The sequence below is a fragment of the Grampus griseus genome (assembly GCF_964374135.1).
Source record: "Grampus griseus genome assembly, chromosome: 3".
Lineage (NCBI taxonomy): Eukaryota > Metazoa > Chordata > Mammalia > Artiodactyla > Delphinidae > Grampus > Grampus griseus.
Genome location: NC_139019.1, coordinates 153,264,038 through 153,271,863, shown reverse-complemented (window position 1 = coordinate 153,271,863; position 7,826 = coordinate 153,264,038).

Below are 7,826 nucleotides of genomic sequence, written 5' to 3'. Positions count from 1 at the left end.
AAATTACAATGCATATTACAAGACAAAAAAATGCCATTTGAAGAGACAAAGCAAGCATCAGAGTCAGATATGGCAGGGATGCTGGAATTATCAAATCATGAATTTAAAATAACTATGACTAATATGCTAAGAACTCTAACGGAAAAAGTAGATGACATAAGAGAACACATGCATAAGGTAAGCAGACAGGTGGAAATTCTAAGAAAGAATCAAAGGGAAATACTAGAGATCCAAAACGCTGTAGCAGAATAAAGAATCCCTTTGATGGGTCATTAGTAGACTGGACACATCTGAGGAAAGAATCTCTGAGCTTGAGGATATGTCAATAGAAGCTTCCAAAACTGGAAAGAGAAGAGAGAAAAGACTGAAAAAAATGAAATAGACTATCCAAGAACTGTGGGATAACAACCAAAAGTATAATATAGGTGTAACAGGAATACCAGAAGGAAAAGAAAGACAGAAAAGAACAGAAGCAATATTTCAAACATTAATGAATGAGAATTTCCCCCAAATTAATGTCAGACACCAAACCACAGATCCAGGAAGTTCAGAGAATAGCAAGCAGAATAAATGCTGAAAACAAAAACAAAAGAAACAAAAACTATACTTTGTTATATCATAATCAAACTGCAGAATATCAAAGATAAAGAAAAATTTTGAAAAAACTGGGGGAAGGGGGACTTCTTACCTATAGAGAAGCAAAGATAAGAATTATACCCAACTACTCCTCAGAAACTATGTAAGTGAGAAGAGAGTGAAGTGAAATATTTAACGTATTGAGAGAAAATAAACACCAACCTAGAATTCTATATTATATTTTCATAATTCTGTGAAACTATCCTTCAAAAATGAAGCATAAATAGAGACTTCCTCAAACAAACAAAACTTGAAGGAATTTGTGGACAGTAGACCTGCCTTGCAAGAAATGTTAATTGGAACTTCCCTGGCGGTCCAGTAGTTAAGACCACGTGTTTCCATTGTATGGGGCATGGGTTCCATCCCTGGTCAGGGAACTAAGATCTTACACAGCCAAAAACAAACAAAAAAGAGTTAATAGAATTCTTCAGAAAGAGGGAAAGCAACATAGGTCAGAAACTTGGATCTACATAAAGAGATCTCCATTAGAGAAGAAATAAGTGAAGGTAAAATGAAAACCTTAAATTTTTTGTTCTTAATTGATTTAATAGATAACAGTTCATTCAAGATAATAAAGCAACAAGATACTCAATGATTATAGCTTAGAGGTAAGTTAACTGAATGATAGCAGTGATACAGGGATAGGAAAGAGGAATTAGAAATATTTTGTTGTTATAAGATACTTGCACTACCCATGAAGTGATATAGTATTGTTTCTTTGTTTTTTGTTTTTTTTAGAGTCATCAACATTAAGTATGATACTTTTATTGTGCCTAGGTTTAATATAAGCTAAATAAAATCTTGTTATATCTGTTACAAATTTGTCAGCAAGGAATATAACTCAATGTGAAGAAACGTTTTTTAATTTTTAAATTTTATTTATTATTTTATACAGCAGGTTCTTATTAGTCATCAGTTTTGTTTTGTTTTGTTTTGTTTTTGCGGTACGCGGGCCTCTCACTGTTGTGGCCTCTCCCGTTGCGGAGCACAGGCTCGAGACGTGCAGGCTCAGCGGCCATGGCTCACGGGCCCAGCCGCTCCGCGGCACGTGGGATCTTCCCGGACCAGGGCACGAACCGATGTCCCCTGCATCAGCAGGCGGACTCTTCAACCACTGCGCCACCAGGGAAGCCCTAGTCATCAGTTTTATACACATCAGTGTATACATGTCAATCCCAATCGCCCAATTGATCACACCACCACCCCAACCCCCCCACCGCTTTCCCCCCTTGGTGTCCATACATTTGTTCTCTACATCTGTGTCTCAGTTTCTTCCCTGCAAACTGGTTCATCTGTACCATTTTTCTAGTTTCCACATATACACGTTAATATATGATATTTGTTTTTCTCTTTCTGACTTACTTCACTCTGTATGACAGTCTCTAGATCCATCCATGTCTCAATAAATGACCCAGTTTCGTTCCTTTTTATGGCTAATATTCTATTGTATATATGTACCACATCTTCTTTATCCATTCGTCTGTCAATGGGCATTTAGGCTGCTTCCATGACCTGGCTATTGTAAATAGTGCTGCAATGAACATTAGGGTGCATGTGTCTTTTTGAATTATGGTTTTCTCTGGGTATATGCCCAGTAGTGGGATTGCTGGATCATATGGTAATTCTATTTTTAGTTTTTTAAGGAACCTCCATACTGTTCTCCATAGTGGCTGTATCAATTTACATTCCCACCAACAGTGCAAAAGGGTTCCATTTTCTCCACACCCTCTCCAGCATTTGTTGTTTGTAGACTTTCTGATGATGCCCATTCTAACTGGTGTGAGGTGATACCTCACTGTACTTTTGATTTGCATTTCTCTAATAATTAGTGATGTTGAGCAGCTTCTCATGTGCTTCTTGGCCGTCTGTATGTTTTCTTTGGAGAAATGTCTATTTAGGTCTTCTGCCCATTTTTGGATTCAGTTGTTTGTTTTTTTAATATTGAGCTGCATTGGGGCTTCCCTGGTGGCGCAGTGGTTGAGAGTCCGCCTGCCGATGCAGAGGACACGGGTTTGTGCCCTGGTCCAGGAAGATCCCACATGCCACGGAGCGGCTGGACCCGTGAGCCATGGATGCTGAGCCGGTGTGTCCGGAGCCTGTGCTCCACAATGGGAGAGGCCACAACAGTGAGAGGCCCACGTACCGTAAAAAACAAACAAATAAACAAACAAAAAATATTGAGCTGCATATATATTTTGGAGATTAATCCTTTGTCCATTGATTCATTTGCAAATATTTTCTCCCATTCTGAGGGTTGTCTTTTCGTCTTGTTTATGGTTTCCTTTGCTGTGCAAAAGCTTTTAAGTTTCATTAGGTCCCAGTTGTTTATTTTTGTTTTTATTTCCATTACTCTAGGAGGTGGATCAAAAAAGATCTTGCTGTGATTTATGTCAAAGAGTGTTCTTCCTATGCTTTCCTCTAAGAGTTTTATAATGTCCGGTCTTGCATTTAGGTCTCTAATCCATTTTGAGTTTATTTTTGTATATGGTGTTAGGGAGTGTTATAATTTCATTCTTTTACATGTAGCTGTCCAGTTTTCCCAGCACCACTTATTGAAGAGACTGTCTTTTCTCCATTGTTTATCTTTGCCTCCTTTGTCATAGATTAGTTGACCATAGGTGCGTGGGTTTATCTCTGGGCTTTCTATCTTGTTCCATTGATCTGTGTTTCTGTTTTTGTGCCAGTACCATATTGTCTTGATTACTGTAGCTTTGTAGTATAGTCTGAAGTCAGGGAGGCTGATTCCTCCAGCTCCATTTTTTTCCCTCAAGACTGCTTTGGCTATTCGGGGTCTTTTGTGTTTCCATACAAATTTTAAGATTTTTTGTTCTAGTTCCGTAAAAAATGCCATTGGTAATTTGATAGGGATTGCATTGAATCTGTAGATTGCTTTGGGTAGTATAGTCATTTTCACAATATTGATTCTTCCAATCCAAGAATATGGTATATCTCTCCATCTGTTGGTATCATTTTTAATTTCTTTCATCAATGTCTTATGGTTTTCTGCATACAGGCCTTTTTTTTCCCTAGGTAGGTTTATTCCTAGGCATTTTATTCTTTTTGTTGCAATGGTAAATGGAAGTGTTTCCTTAATTTCTCTTTCAGATTTTTCATCATTAGTGTATAGGAATGCAAGAGATTTCTGTGCATTAATTTTGTATCCTGCAACTTTACCAATTTCATTGATTAGCTCTAGTCATTTTCTGGTGGCATCTTTAGGCTTCTCTATGTATAGTATCATGTCATCTGCAAACAGTGACAGTTTTACTTCTTCTTTTCCAATTTGCATTCCTTTAATTTATTTTTCTTCTCTGATTGCCACGGCTAGGACTTCCAAAACTATGTTGAATAATAGTGGTGTGAGGGGACATCCATGTCTTGTTCCTGATCTTAGAGGAAGTGCTTTCAGTTTTTCACCATTGAGAATGTTTGCTGTGGGTTGTCATATATGGTCTTTATTATGTTGAGGTAGGTTCCCTCTATGCACAGTTTCTGGAGAGTTTTTATCATAAATAGGTGTTGAATTTTTTCAAAAGCTTTTTCTGGGGCTTCCCTGGTAGCGCAGTGGTTGAGAGTCCACCTGCCGATGCAGGGGACACGGGTTCGTGCCCTGGTCCAGGAAGATCCCACATGCCACAGAGAGGCTGGGCCCGTGAGCCATGGCCGCTGAGCCTGCACGTCCGGACCCTGTGCTCCGCAATGAGAGAGGCCACAACAGTGAGAGGCCCGCGTAATGCAAAAAAAAAAAAAAAAAAAAAGCTTTTTCTGCATCTATTGAGATGATCATATGGTTTTTCTTCTTCAATTTGTTAATATGGTGTATCATATTGATTGATTTGTGTATATTGAAGAATCCTTGCATCCCTGGGATAAATCCCACTTATTCATGGTGTATGATTCTTTCAATGTGTTGTTGGATTCTGTTTGCTAGTATTTTGTTGAGGATTTTTGCATCTATATTCATCAGTGATATCGGTCTGTAATTTTCTTTTTTTGTAGTATCTTTATCTGCTTTTGGTATCAGGGTGATGGTGGCCTCATAGAATGAGTTTCGGAGTGTTTCTTCCTCTGCAATTTTTTGGAAGAGTGTGAGGAGGATGGGTGTTAGCTCTTCTCTAAATGTTTGATAGAATTCACCTGTGAAGCCATCTGGTCCTGGACTTCTGTTTGTTGGAAGATTTTTAATCACAGTTTCAATTTCATTACTTGTGATTTGTCTGTTCATATTTTCTATTTCTTCCTGGTTCAGTCTTGGAAGGTTATATCTTTCTAAGAATTTGTCCATTTCTTCCAGGTTGTCCATTTTATTGGCATAGAGTTGCTTGTAGTAGTCTCTTAGGATGCTTTGTATTTCTGCAGTGTCTGTTGTAACTTCCCCTTTTTCATTTCTAATTTTATTGATTTAAGTCCTCTCCCTCTTTTTCTTGATGCGTCTGGCTAATGGTTTATCAATTTTGTTTATCTTCTCAAAGAACCAGCTTTTAGTTTTATTGATCTTTGCTATTGTTTTCTTTGTTTCTATTTCATTTATTTCTGCTCTGATCTTTATGATTTCTTTCCTTCTGCTAACTTTGGGTTTTGTTTGTTCTTTCTCTAGTTCCTTTAGGTGTAAGGTTAGATTGTCTATTGAGATTTTTCTTGTTTCTTGAGGTAGGCTTGTATAGCTATAAACTTCCCTCTTAGAACTGCTTTTGCTGCATCCCATAGGTTTTGGATCATGTGTTTTCATTGTCATTTGTCTCTAGGTTTTTTTAAATTTTCTCTTTGATTTCTTCAGTGATCTCTTGGTTATTTACTAACATATTGTTTAGCCTCCATGTGTTTGTGTTTTTACGTTTTTTTCCCTTTAATTCATTTCTAATCTCATAGCATTGTGGTCAGAAAAGACACTTGATATGATTTCAATTTTCTTAAATTTACTGAGGCTTGATTTGTGACCCAAGATGTGATCTATCCTGGAGAATGTTCCGTGCGCACTTGAGAAGAAAGTGTAATCTGCTATTTTTGGATGGATTATCCTATAAATATCAATTAAATCTATCTGGTCTTTTGTGTCATTTAAAGTTTCTGTTTCCTTATTTATTTTCATTTTGGATGATCTGTCCATTGGTGTAAGTGAGGTGTTAACCTCTTCCAGTATTATTGTGTTACTGTCAATTTCCTGTTTTATAGCTGTTAGCAGTTGCCTTATGTATTGAGGTGCTCCTATGTTGGGTGCATATATATTTATAATTGTTATATCTTCTTCTTGGATTGATCCCTTGATCATTATGTCGTTTCCTTCCTTGTCTCTTGTACCATTCTTTATTTTAACGTCTATTTTATCTGATATGAGTATTGCTACTCCAGATTTCTTTTGATTTCCATTTGCATGGAATATCTTTTTCCATCCCCTCACTTTCAGTCTGCATGTGTCCCTAGGTCTGACGTGGGTCTCTTGTAGACAGCATATATATGGGTCTTGTTTTTGTATCCATTCAGCAAGCCTGTGTCTTTTGGTTGGAGCATATAATCCATTCACGTTTAAGGTAATTATCGATACGTGTGTTCCTATGACCATTTTCTTAATTGTTTGGGGTTTGTTTTTGTAGGTCTTTTTCTTCTCTTGTGTTTCCCACTTAGAGAAGTTCCTTTAGCATTTGTTGTAGAGCTGGTTTGGTGGTGCTGAATTCTCTTAGTTTTTGCTTGTCTGTAAACCTTTTGATTTCTCCATCAAATCTGAAGAAGATCCTTGCCGGGTAGAGTAATCTTGGTTGTAGGTTCTTCCCTTTCATCACTTTAAGTATATTATGACACTCCCTTCTGGCTTGTAGAGTTTCTGCTGAGAAATAACCTGTTAACCTTACGGTAGTTCCCTTGTAAGTTATTTGTTGTTTTTCCCTTGCTGCTTTCAATAACTTTTCTTTGTCTTTAATTTTTGCCAATTTGATTACTATGTGTATCGGTGTGTTTCTCCTTGGGTTTATCCTGTATGGGACTCTCTGCACTTCCTGGACTTTGGTGGCTATTTCCTTTCCCATGTTAGGGAAGTTTTCGACTATAATCTCTTCAAATATTTTCTTGGGTCCTTGCTCTCTCTCTTCTCCTTCTGGGACCCCTATAATGCAAATGCTTTTGTGTTTAATGTGTTTAAGACCCAGAGGTCTCTTAGGCTGTCTTCATTTCTTTTCATTCTTTTTTCTTTATTCTGTTCCACTGCAGTGAATTCCACCATTCTGTCTTCCAGGCCACTTATCCGTTCTTCTGCCTCAGTTATTCTGCTATTGATGCCTTCTAGTGTAGTTTCATTTCAGTTATTGTATTGTTCATCTCTGTTTGTTTGTTCTTTAATTCTTCTAGGTCTTTGTTAAACATTTCTTGTGTCTTCTCCATCTTTGCCTCCATTCTTTTTCCGAGGTCCTGGATCATCTTCACTATCATTATTCTGAATTCTTTTTCTGGAAGTTTGCCTATCTCCATTTCATTTAGTTGTTTTTCTGGGGTTTTATCTTGTTCCTTCATCTGGTACGTAGCCTTTTCATCTTGTCTATCTTTCTGTGAATGTGGTTTTTGTTCCACAGGCTGCAGGATTGTAGTTCTTCTTGCTTCTGCTGTCTGCCCTCTCTTGTTGATGAAGCTATGTACGAGCCTTTTGCAAGTTTCCTGATGGGAGGGACTGGTGGTGGGTAGAGCTGACTGTTGCTCTGGTGGGCAGAGCTCAGTAAAACTTTAATTCACTTGACTGCTGATGGGTGGAGCTGGGTTCCCTCCCTGTTGGTTGTTTTGCCTGAGGCAACCCAACACTGGAGACTACCTGGGCTCTTTGGTGGGGCTAATGGAGGACTCTGGGAGGGCTCACGCCAAGGAGTTCTTCCCAGAACTTCTGCTGTCAGTGTCCTTGTCCCCATGGTGAGCCACAGCCACCCCCCACCTCTGCAGGAGGCCCTCCAACACTAGCAGGTAGGTCTGGTTCAGTCTCCCCTGGGGTCACTGCTCCTTCCCCTGGGTCCCGATGCACACACTACTTTGTGTGTGACCTCCAAGAGTGGAGTCTCTGTTTCCCCCAGTCCTTTCAAAGTCCTGTAATCAAATCCCATTAACCTTCAAAGTCTGATTCTCTAGGAATTCCTCCTCCCATTGCCGGACCCCCAGGTTTGGAAGCCTGACGTGGGGCTCAGAGCATTCACCCCACTGGGTGGACTTCTGTGGTA